Below are 13,168 nucleotides of genomic sequence, written 5' to 3'. Positions count from 1 at the left end.
CAAAGTGATATAGTCCTGATTGCAATTAACAGCACATTAATGCAATTTCTGTTTCTTGCCTGGGAAAGTATGGTGGCTCTCTTTATTTAAATGGATGTAGCATAGCACTGCTTGTGGTTTTATTTTCATCTATTCATTCTCCTAGCTCCATTCATGACAGTGATACACTTCTTCCTATTTCATAGCTGAAAAGGCACTAATGAACCTTGCCTAGTGTTCCAAAGTGATCTGGGATGGTGATAGAGCCATCACCTGGGTGGGTGGCTTGAGCTTTGCTGTTAAAATAACCAGCAACCAATCAGAACCCTAAGAGACTGAAAGGAATGGAACAAGCAATTGGTTTTTGTATGTAAACACTCATTGCTCACGTTCCCCTACTCCCAATCCATCAGCAGCAAGGAGGAAGCCTATTTCCCTTTTAAAAATGAGAGTCCATTACATTCTGTACTTTTCTTTTCTCACATGATGTTTCACTTAATCAAATATCACTTGATCTGAGTGATTTGACCCTGGTCTTGTTCTCCCCGGGCGGGGAGGGGGGGTGGTTTAGATAAATGGAGGTAGGCAGTAGTGGTGTTGGAAGCTGTGACAATGGTTATGTTCTTCTGGACACCAGAGTGGGCAGAGCCAATCCAAGCTGAGAACAAGTCAAAGAATAATTATTTGCCACTTCATGAAGACATGGCATTGTCCAAGTCTCTGCAGAGATACGGTTTAACGAGTAATAGGTATATATATGTACAAAATGGTAATATGAGGCAGACCGTATTATGCTGTAAGAGAGGTACAAATACAGCTGACAGGGATAATAGAGATTAATTCTGAAGCTGGGGGTGGCAGAAAGGAGTACAAATCAGAGAAGACTGAATGGTCAAAGGAGAAGACGGAATGTGTGGGGAGGATTCTCTGCCTCATTGATTTGGATAAATCCAGAGACAGTGCTGGCTTTACATGTAGGCCAAGGGTCCATGAACTCAAATGCTAAGGTGGCCAGGCAGTCATCATAGATGCGTGAATCCAGCCAAGTACAAAGCAATCGGGAGTGGTGGAACTTGTCACAAACTGAGGGCCATGCCCCACTGAAAGGCTTTCAATTTCATATTAAAAATTCAAAGTCAGATAATTCAAGTCATTGTCTACACATCTTTTCTGTCATCCAAAGGCCCCCCTATGCCTCTAAGTTCAGATTCAACTATCTTCTTCACGCCAGAGAGAGACCCACACTTTCCTTCACAGACACAATCACGTCTGCATAACTAACAGAATCTTTTAGAGCTGACTCTCCCAGAACTGTGACATAGAGTAGGCTTCGAAAGCAAATACACTTTTCTACTTGGATGATGGGATTCTTTAAAAGTCAGTTTAATTAGCTTCTGAGGGGCATTCTATCACCTGTGGGCCACAAACCCAGCAGTGGGAGAACTGGTAGAGCTGGCCGAGTCTCTCAGTGTTCCTGCGTGCTCCTGGAATTCCAGGGCTACCCCCAGACAGAGGGAAAAGAGGAGCACTGCTTCAGCCAGGCAGCTGTTTCAAAGATCCTGAGTAAGATCTTTTCTGAAGAGAGAGCGACTTCTGAACATTGTTATGATGGCAGGTGAGGAAACTCCATTGTACTTCTTTAAAGAAGGACTTGGGTGTGATGCCCTGCCTCTGCTTTCCTTACAATGATCCTTCTAGGAAAAACTCTTCTGTTTCTCCTTTATTCACTACACTCACACTCAGAATCCTTCATTTCTGGTCACCAAATATGTGGGTGTTTTTCCCACACTAAACAATTCTACAATTCTTAGCAGAGACTGACTGCGTGTCCACAAATTTAACTCAACTCTGACACTATCTTCCTGGAGAGAGCATCAGATCCCACAGGTTAACAGCTCAGTCCCACAAGACTGCCCCTACTTTAGACACCAACTGCAAGTCCAGGTCGTCACCTGTACTTCTGACTGAACGGTTATAAGTCAGGGTTCCTATGACCCCCTCCTCTGGTTTGATCACTTGCTAGAATGGCTCACAGAACTCAGGGGAACATTTACTGATTTATTATAAAAGAACACAAGTCAGGAACAAGATAGGAGACATGCATAGGACAAGGTATGGGAAAAGGAGCGTGGAGCTTCTATGCTCTCTCCAGGTGTGCAACCCCTTCCAGCACCTCCACATATTCACCAACCTGGAAGCTCATCAAATCTCCTTGTTCAAGAGTTTTTATAAAGTTTAATCTCCAGCCCTCTAATCCCTTGGTCTTTCTGTGACCAGCTCCATCCGGAGGCTGTCAAGGGGCCCTACCCTAAGTCACCTCATTTGCATAAACTCAGGTGTGCTGAAAGGGCTTGTATGAATAACCAAAGACATTCCCATCACTTAGGAAATTCCGAGGGTCTTAGGAACTCTGCACCAGGAACCAGAGACAAAGACCAGATATATTTCTTATCATGCCACAGTTCTACTCCGAGCTTTTCCCCTTGGCATGCTAGGATTTAGTCACCCCCACCCCACTCCATTCCATTCCAGTAAATACACTGCCTCACATGTAACTGCTCCTTAAGAATAACTTATTGAAACACAGTAAAATCACATTAGTTCTGATTAAGTTAGCAGCTGAATTTTCCAGAAATGAAGAAAGACAATCCTAGGATTGAATGTGCTCTACAAGTACCAAATAGGATTAAAGAGAAAATAATAAATCCATACATAGCAAAACTATAGAACAGAAAAGGGGAAAAAAACTTAACAAAAAAATTAAATTAGAATCTAATCCCTGTGAAAAATAGCTAAATTCTCTCCTTTAATCCTTTCAATAATAACCCATCAATGTATTTCATAAATTTATTTATTTATTTATTTATTTTGGGCTGCATTGTGTCTTCTTTGCTGCACACAAGCTTTCTCTAGTTGCAGTAAGCGGGGGCTACTCTTCGTTATGGTGCGCGGGCTTCTCATTGTGGTGGCTTTTCCCATTGAGGAGCGCAAGCTCTAGGCGCGCGGGCCTCAGTAGTTGTGGCGCATGGGCTTAGTTGTTCCGCGGCATGTGGGATCTTCCCGGACCAGGGATCGAACCCGTGTCCCCTGCGTTGGCAGGCGGTTTCTTAACCACTGCGTCACCAGGGAAGTCCCCATCAATGTATTTTTAAGGTATATTAAATCAGAATGGTATAATTCGGGACTTCCCTGGTGGCGCAGTGGTTAAGAAACCGCCTGCCAAGGCAGGGGACACGGGTTCGATCCCTGGTCTGGGAAGATCCCACATGCCGCGGAGCAACTAAGCCCATGCGCCACAACTACTGAGGCCCGCGCGCCTAGAGCCCGTGAGCCACAACTACTGAGGCCGCGTGACACAACTACTGAGGCCTGTGCGCCCTAGAGCCCACGTGCTGCAACTACTGAAGCCCACGTGCCTACAGCCTGTGCTCTGCAACAAGAGAAGCCACCGCAATGAGAAGCCCACGTGCCGCAACGAAGAGTAGCCCCCGCTCACCTCAACTAGAGAAAGCCCGCGTGCAGCAACGAAGACCCAACAAGGCCAAAATGCAGGCAAACAGGAATATTGGAATATTTTCGTATTCTCCACCCATTTTCTTTTTTCTACTAAGGATTTTAGACATTTGTAAATAGACTTTCTTCTTGTTCCGTCCTTTGGTTTAACTCAGTGATTCTCAAACTCCAGTGTGCAGAGGAATATTTTGTACAGGGCTGGATCCAACCACCAACCAATATACAAAGGGAATTGAGTAAATGAGATCCTCAACTGACAGCCAGTTAGATATAGCCCCCACTTCCCCTCCTGTGTGTGCACGCGTGCGCACACACACACACACGGCTAGAAGCTGACTCTGGGGAACTCAATTGTATTTGCTTTCTGTATGTTTTACACTTTTCATTTCACACAGGTAGTTAGGCTTTTTATTTCTTGCTTAAGGCAAGGAAGGAGACAGCCTGCTTTTGAAAGGATGAGGAAAGAAAAAAGCTGCTATCCTTGGCTGAGACAGGAACACAGCTTGTGGCTCCTGTGAGTAGGGTGTTTCTGGGTATCTCCCTGTAACTGTGCCCCATGGAGGAGAAAGCTATGTGTGCACCAAGGTAGGCTAGACCCCAGCTGCAGGTCTGCTCACTTTGCCAGAGATTCCCACCCCATACATGGTCTGGTAGCAGCAGAGGTGGAACCTGAGTGGGCCACGGAGAGAGTGCTAACCAGTGTAGACAGATGACAAAATACTGGAGGAGTCTTCCCAATACCGCTACACCATACAAAACCCTGCACTCTGTTAGACCCACACTTCTGTAGAAACCTCGTGTGTGAGGCATGGGAGCAGCCCAAGCATGGCTGGGTTAAATTTCCTGCTAGCCTGGTGGGCTGGTTACTCAGAATGTAAGGAAATCGAAGAAGTTCATGTTTCTTGAACACATGAATTTATAGAAGGAGATTTACACCTATTTTGAATATCTGTTGAATACCTTGCTGATGGGAAGGATTCCCTGACAGCTGCTAGGGATACATCTCTGCCAGCTTGGGATGGATATGCACCATGGGCTGAGCTATGGAGGGAGGAAAGGTGCAGGAAAGGCAGCAGGAGGAGAAGAACTACACCAGTTTCTCAGTCTTTCTGAGGCCTTGTTGTGGATCAATTAGCCAGTGCCCTAATCAAACTCTGCCAATATTTTGGGAGGAAAAAATAAAAATGCACATATTCAAAAACAAACCAACACACAACTTCAATCTAGCAAATCATTTTACCAGGCTCAAGATGAGTTCCTGCCTGCAAAGCTCTCAAATGCCAGAAACTGTGGGCTGGGCTGCCGCCTACTTGCCATCTCAATCATGCTGCTTAGGGTTCAACTTGAATGGCTAATTACTGGTCACCTCACCTTCTTGTCAAAGTCAAAAGATTATACTTAATGCACAACTTAAGCCGTCCCCTGGACTTCACTTGTTTGGATTGGCAATCACGTTTTCTGTTCCTTTCCCCACTTACCTTAAGTTTTAGTAATTGCCCTCTGGGCTCTAAAGAGCGTCCCACTAGGCCTTTGAAATGTTGAAAAGCCCCCTGACAAGGGGAAATGTTTATCTGCGCTTAGAGAGAAAGAACTGGGACAAATATATGCGGCTTTGGTATATGACAGGATGCTGGTTTCTTGTGAGCAGTTTCTTAACTTTCAGCTTAATAATAACTATAATCAACTTGGTACGTTAACAGTTGGTTAGAAGTGTTGTTAGTCAGTAACTAGAAACTTTAAAGATGGTAGATAAGTCATAATGGTGATCTTTTGCACAATGTAAACATAATGCCCAGTGTTACTTTAGGCTTTGCAAAATGCAAGAAGGCTTTCTCAGTCTATCTTTGGGGAACAAGGAAGATAAAGGCCTTTCACTAGCTCTTCACCAATCCTCCCTGCTGTGGATTCTCAGCAGATGAACTTGCTCAGCTCTGCACAAACCTTTCAAGGATGCGTCTGGATGATCTACTACCAACAGGTCTTCCAGCAGATGGGAGACTCAACTGTGTGCATTTGGGGGCCAACTCAAAACTCTGATTCCAATAAGATGTAGATGGAGTCATCAAGTCATCAAAGAGGAACCAGGCATGCTTCATCAGGAAAAATAAAAGTCTCTGAACTCAGACTGAATATTAAACCTCACCCTCCAGCTGGTCAACACCAAAGAGATAATCAGGTGACTTAAAAGACAAATATACATCTAAGCCCAGTCCGTAGGGTAAAGATTACAATGCCTTTTGGACCTATCAAGTTCTTTTCTGCTTTGGGTCTAAAGTCCCTGTCTAGTCAATTTTTATTAATGCATAATATCTCATTGTAAATATGATTTTCTTTTAAAAAAAAAGCTTTCCTGACATGATCTCCATATTATTTAAGGCCCCAGTTACATGGTCACCAACTTTAAGCACCCTGTCCTACTTCTTCACAACACATAAGAGGAACATAATGAAATCACTTTCTGTATAATCTGTCTCCACTGCTGGAATATAAGCTCCATGGAGGTAAGGGATGTTGATCCTGTTTACTGTGGCATTCCCAACTCCTGGTACATAGCCTAACTCATAGCAGATGTTCAGTGAATAGTTGTTGAGTGAATGGATGGTTGATCTGTCTCCCAACGTTGGTGGGAGGACTGAGGTAATGCTTCTAACCAAGTCTGCACACAGAACCAGTCAAATAATTCATTTTAGCTTTATTCCTCCCTTCTTCTCTATTTCACTGATATTTGACAGATGTATTCATTTTCCTGCTTTCTTATACAAACTCTGGATTGTTCATGTCCTAGTGAAATATCATGATTTTAGAGCTGGGGTGTAGGAGGATCATCACTTATAAACCCTCATGTCAGAGATAACATAGCTGCAATCAGAAGAGCAGTCATTAATTGTCAGGGTCACATAATTAATTTGGTGGCATGTTCAGCACATGGTCTAGATCTTCTGCTTCTTGGTTGTAGCTCAGCCTGCTCATTGCACTCAGTGTATCCTGTATTTTTACTTTCTTTCTTAATCTTCAACCTTTTCTCAAAGGTTAGTTGAGCAGCTAACCTGACAGGGGTCTGGCCTGGCTGAGACTTTTCACGAGAAAAAAGACTTTCTTACCAAATTGAGCATACAATTTACTGCAAGTAAAATCATCTAAAAACTTTGCTCTAAACCTGAAAAAAAAAGTGGAATTCATTTGCCATATATAGGGCACTTGTAATGAAAAAAGAAATATGTTTTTATGGGTTTTTTTTCTAAATCCAAAGAGAAGTTTGGTGTTTTCTTCTTTTGTTGTATGATTCATCAGAATTCAGACCATAACACTTTCAAATTAATTCATTGCGTGATTCAATGCTGTAAGTGATCAAAATTGTGGATTTTCTTTGTTCTAATGCCCTTAACATTTGACAGTTTATGGGTTATTATGAAGATGCAGAAGTTGACTGCGAAGATTAGATTATTTTAACCAGCTAGATGACTGAGTAGCAGAAAGTTGTTGAGGGTATTTACCAAATTTAGATCAAGGACTTCTAGGAATTAATGAGTATCCTGAAGAAACCAATCTTTAGTCCCCAAAGAGAAGCTGGGCTTATTTTCCACTGTGACCTGGCCTGAATTTAATGGAATCAGTAATTCTGAAGCAGTGCAGAACTATCTGAGAAAATGAAATCACACTTTCAGAAGCAATTCACTCATTTTGATGCTATGAATCACGCTTTAAGCTTCTTTGCTTGCTTTTGATGCTTAAACATGGAAGGCTCCTGAATGATCAAGTATCTGTCATATCAGTGTCTCTCAGTTTGTAAAGCTACTTGTGCTCAACTTTTGGGCAATGTTTGCATTTGCATGGCTCTGTGACAATACATTCTACTTCACTGACACTGAGACCCATCACCAACAATATAAACCTAGTGTCAGAATTGCAATGGTCAATGACTGAATGCACCCACAGTTCTCAAGAAGACTGAACTGGCTGAATAGTAGTATTTCACCAATCAAGGACTGACTAGCCCTAGGCCAAAAACTGTATGTTTTTATGTGAAGACATTTGGCTAAGTATTCTTTTTGAGTCACTTTAAAATTATTCATAAAATTCACTAAAAGTAACTTTTATCATATGAATATAAAAGTAATAATCATAAAAATTAGGAAAATATAGAAAAGCACATGGAAAAATATACACCATCTTAGCACACAGACAGGTACAGTTAATTTTTTTTTGCAAATATTCCCTATTTTTCCTATGCTTCTATAAACATATATGTATGTGAGAATTTTTTATATTCTCATAAACTTGTATTTTAAACTTCATATTTTAACACTAATAATGATAGTGATGATTGTTATTACTATGTGCCAGGCACCAGGCTAATCACTTCATGGGAACTATCTCATTTAATCTTCACAGTAACCCTCTCATTTACATGTGAGGAAACAGACACTTAATGAGGTTTGGTAACTGCCTAAAGTCACAGAGCTAGTAAATTGGTGGAGTTAGAACTTGAAATGATGTTTCATTCCAGAACCTGTTATCTTACATTACACTATACTGCTTTCCTTCTCAAGACATTAAATATTCTTCTATCATATATTTTAGGACTATTTTTTAGAGCAGTTTAAGGTTCAGAGAAAAACTGAGGGAAAAGTACAGATATCTCCCATATACCTCCTGCAGCCACACAAGCATAGCCTCCCCAGTTACCATCATCCCCCACCAAGACTGTTACACTTGATGAACCTACACTGACACATCACAACCACTCAAAGCCCATAGTTTACCTTAGAGTTCACTCTTATACATTCTATAGGTTTGGACAAGTGTATAATGACATATCCATCATTATGATATGCAGAGAATTTCCACTGCCCTCTGTCCTCTGCCTATTTATCCCTCCCCAGTCTCCTTTCTATCACGTTTTAATGGGTAATACTGTATCATATTATGATGAACCTATTATTATCATTAATTTATGATATTTCCAGTTTTCCAGTAGTATAAATGATACTGTGGTAAGGATCTTTTTTGATAAATCTTTGGTTAGGCTCCCCCAGATGCTGATCTGGAAATAAGGAATTGAGCATCAGTAGCTTATTTGGGAGTGATCCAGGAAACATCAGTAAGGGAAGTGAGAAAGGGAAGGGAAGAAAGTCAATACAGGGTGTGTTAATGAGCAACTATTCATGGGCAACCGAGGGCTCAATTCCACTGTGACCTTTGGGAGTCTGTATTGAACTCATCTCATAGTTGTCCCCATTGATAGTGAGGAATCCTTAACTTCTGTCCATCATCGGTTGAGGACTGCTCCCAGAGGTGTTAACTCCTTGGAACTTCCAGACAGCCTCATGTGTGACCTGGCATGCTTCCTTACCCAGAAAAGATCCCAGGCAGAGAGCTGCCAGTGTTGGTGGTTGGAAACCAGGCTGCATGCACAGAGGGATATGGATGGGCACTGGCAACATTTGCTAGCATATATCCATGATGATTTCCTTCTGGATAAACATCGGATAAATAAAATTCTATGATATGATAAATTTTGATTGCCAGATTGGTCTACAGAAATGTTGTACCAATTTATACACACCTTCTGTGCTGCAACCAACATTGCAGTCAAGTTGTTATGTATAGAAGTTACCCTATTTGCACATTCTTGATCAGTGTTGCAGTTAAAGGTTTTTTTTTTTTTTCATTTATTTATTGGTATAATTAGTATTTCTTTTTGTGTGTGTGCATCGCCCTTCATTTACTTTGACCATCTTTCTGTTGCAGTGCTCAAGTTTTAAAATTCACTATTTTCTTATGTGTTGCTGATTTTTGCTGGTTTGTTCTTTGCCTTTTAAGTTTTATAATTCATTAATATGGAAAAGTTTTAAATTTTTATATACTTTTATCTGTAGGTTGATTTCCTTAATGGACTCAGATTTTTCATGCAGAAATATATTTTTTACTTTAAAAACTTTTCTATTAGTATATCTGGTATTGATTTTGACTTATAGTTTAAGGTAGGGATCAAATAGATAATGTATTTTTCCCATGATGATTTGAAACGCCAGATTTAGTCAATTTTCATGTAACATCAATTTACTAAAAACAAAGATTAATGGATTTCTAGATTGATTGATTTGTATTTTCTTATTTTGACTGGTATCCATGTTTATAAAACTTATTAATTTAATTAACATATATATTAATTTAAATTTGTATAATTAATTTTAATTTACTTATTAATTGTAATGATAATCACAATACTAATTTTAAAAATTCAGATTGCCTATATTCATATTAATTTCTGATCACAGGCTTACTTTTGCAGTATCTTGCCTACCCACTGTATACTCCCATTGCCTATGGACATACAATAATCCTCATGATTCTACTCTAGCTTCTTGCATTCTTTGGCATTCCAACCTACAAGTCACACTCTTAACATCAACCAGAGAGAAACATTACTTTATCTTGAATTTTTATTGTAAACATAACTTGAACATGATTTTTAAATTACCTTGTCTCTGCACGAAGCAACACTCTCTTCAGCGGGATACATTATTTGGTTATAAAGTAAAATTCTAGAAATTGTACATGTTGAATCAGCCTCCAGGGACTCCTTATGTTTCCACAAATGCGATATCAGTAGCATAAGAACAGAAATTGCCTGTAAGTGTTCAAGCTTCAACAATATGTCTTTTCTGATTTTACAGTTACATGGGGGAAGTGAGCCAGAGCTGGGGTGCACAGCATTACAAATGGCCTGTTACTTAGATACTAGGCTTCCTGATTCAACTTGTGCCTGTCATGTATTACATTTACCATTTTCCAAGTTGTGCCCCTCCAAACTGAGTCCATATGGCCTCATCTCACTGTATTAAAATGTTAAGGGGTTGTTTTATTACAAGAACTTGAGAAAAGTTATTATTCTAAGAGAAGAAACTTCAAAATGTCTCCTGTCATTTCTACGTGAAAAGAACAGACCTTCTCCAGAAAGCATTCCTATACCTTTCGGTTGTGTGTTGAATTGTGCCCCCAACCCCCAAATTTATATGCTGAAATCCTAACACCCAGTACCTCAGAATGTGACCTTATTTGGAGATAGAGTCTTTATAGAGGTAATCATGTTAAAATGAAGTCATAAGAATGGGTTCTAATCTAATATGATGGGTATCCTTATAAAGAGAGGAAATTCAGACACAGAGACAGACATGCATAGACTAGGAAGATGATATGAAGAGACACAGAGAGAAGATGGCCATCTATAAGCCAAAGAATGCCTGAGGCCACCACAGTCTAGGAGAGATGCCTGAAATGGATCCTACCCTAGCGTTTTCAGAGAGAACATGCCCCTGCTAACTCCTTGATCTTAGACCTTTGACCTCTAGAACTGTGAAACAATAAATTTCTGTTGTTTAAGCCACCAAGTATGTGGTACTTTGTTACAGCAGCCCTAGGAAACTAATACATTTTCCCTTCCTTTTTCACTTCTTTGTACTCTTAAAGTATTCTTCCTATACTCTTCTGTAGAAGAGGTTTATCACACTTTTTGGAGTTTTAAACTTTTCTGATTGGTTTTGAATAGGTAGTACATGCACATGGGAAAAGAATTCTTAGCATATAGAACAGCATAAAACAGACTTAGAGTGGACACTGAGTGCTCCTCAGCTGGTTCCCTACAGCACCCTACCTCCCATTCCCTCCAAGTGCCCTTCCAAGAGGCATCTACCATTATGTGTAGCTTATATTCTAAGTTTCATGGTCATCCCTCAGTTCAGTTCCCCGTTTCCCCTCATTGACCACAGGCCCCTTGGGGGAAGGAATATTGCTTCTTTCTGTGTAATCTCAGTTCTAAATAAATCTGAGTTTAATGAACTGTTCACTGGTTAAGTTCAGGCAGGCTGATGCATGAAATTCAAGTTGGTTTAAGGCTCTGATTGCTGTTAATATCCAGTCCTGTTATTTAGCCATTTACACTTTTAGGGTGAAGCAGGATCTGAGTGAAGATTTTGCTCAGGAGGCAGAGTTGGGAGATGGTAAGAAACCTGGGTGATGCTGGGGAGAGTGAATAGAAAGAATTTCACTAAAGAAGAAGTGAAAAGTCTGTTGGTCTGACTTCTCTTTTGCTATTCTTAATGGTTCCCAGTAATTGACTTTGAATAGGAGTAACCTAGCTCCTATTTGTTAATCTGAGAGGTAGTCTAACATCCTGGTTAAGAGCTTGAATTTGGGGGCTAGACTGCCTACCTTTGTAGTACTAGTTGTACCACTCATTAATCGTGTGACACTGAACAAGTGATTTAATCTCTCTGTAACCAAGTTCCTCATCCAGAAAATGAAGAAAACAATAGTATCTCTTTTTTATAGTTGTTACAAGGATTAAATGGGCTAAAGCTCTTAGAACCATGCCAGGCAAATAGTAAGGGCTGTGTTAATTTATTACTAAGTCACCCATAAGTTATCCCACTGTGGCTTTGTTAGTGTGTCAGTTAGGATGCTTTCAAAATGCAATAGCAGAGGGCTTCCCTGGTGGCGCAGTGGTTAAGAAACCGCCTGCCAATGCAGGAGACACGGGTTCAAGCGCTGGTCCAGGAAGATTCCACACCCTGCGGAGCAACAAAGCCTGTGCGCCACAACTACTGAGCCTGTGCTCTAGAGCCCGCAAGCCGCAACTACTGAAGCCCGCGCGCCTAGAGCCCGTGCTCCACAACAAGAGAAGCCACTGCAATGAGAAGCCTGCGCACAACAACGAATAGTAGCCCCCGCTCGCCGCAACTAGAGAAAGCCCACGCACAGCAACGAAGACCCAAAGCAGCCAAAAATAAATAAATAAAATTTTAAAAATTCAATAGCAGAAACCAAACAGAAAGGAACTTAAACAATACAGACATTTATCATCTCCTGTAACAGGAAGTTCTGAAGGAGGTTTTTAAGGTTGGTAATTCAATGGCTTGTTGATAGCACCAGGAGTCAAGTTTCTTCCTATCTTTGGAACTCCAGTGCTTGAGAGATAGGCATCCTCAGCATGTTGGCTTTTGTTCTCAGCCTTGTATCCTCAGGCTCACAAAATGTCTATCACTGTTCCAGGAATCACACACAGACATGACAATACTGAGAGACAGAGTCAGAAAAGGGAGCTCCCCTCCCACACTACATGTCCCTTTTAAAGAACAAGCAAAGAGCCTTCCCAGAAGTTGCCAGAAGTCTTCTCATGTCTCATGCCAGAAATATGTCATATGTCCATGCTTAACCAATCATTAGGGTGTGGAATGAGAATCCCATGATCATGGGCTGGAGGCTACTTTCCTTGAAGGATATGACTACTCAGACACAAAAATCAGGGTACTCTTAGCCTGGAAAAAAGGCAGTCGGTTGACAATAAATGTCTCCATCGCAGTCAGTTTGCCTTTCAATATCTGGACGGAATTGCTCAAATGTCAGTTTGTTTATTTATTTATTTCCCTAAACTATTTTGTTTTGCCTTAATGTGTTTCTACAGCCTTAGTTAATTTGGCATAAAAAGTCATGCTATTTGCCATTTTCTGTGTGTGTGTGTGTGTGTGTGTGTGTCTGTGTCTGTGTGGTGTAACAGAGAGGGATTTTGAGGGAGAGGGGGAGGGAGGGAGAGACAGAGACAGGGAGAGAGGGAGAGAGAATTCAACTTCTTGATGGCAGCCTTTTTTTAAAAAAAAAAAAATTTATTTATTCA

The 13,168-nt window shown here is 40.8% G+C and overlaps 1 protein-coding gene across 2 annotated transcripts in view; it reads right to left on the bottom strand.

Moving 5' to 3' along the window:
- LOC309635807 (uncharacterized protein) overlaps nucleotides 1–13,168 on the bottom strand; it is a 447,043-nt gene that overhangs the window by 119,471 nt on the left and 314,404 nt on the right. The gene's annotated exons all lie outside the window — the stretch shown is intronic.

This window comes from Balaenoptera borealis (genome assembly GCF_965194805.1).
Source record: "Balaenoptera borealis genome assembly, chromosome: 10".
In the NCBI taxonomy this organism is placed as follows: Eukaryota; Metazoa; Chordata; class Mammalia; order Artiodactyla; family Balaenopteridae; genus Balaenoptera; species Balaenoptera borealis.
The sequence above is the reverse complement of the archived record's forward strand: the minus strand, read 5'-3'. Positions and strand labels throughout refer to the sequence as shown.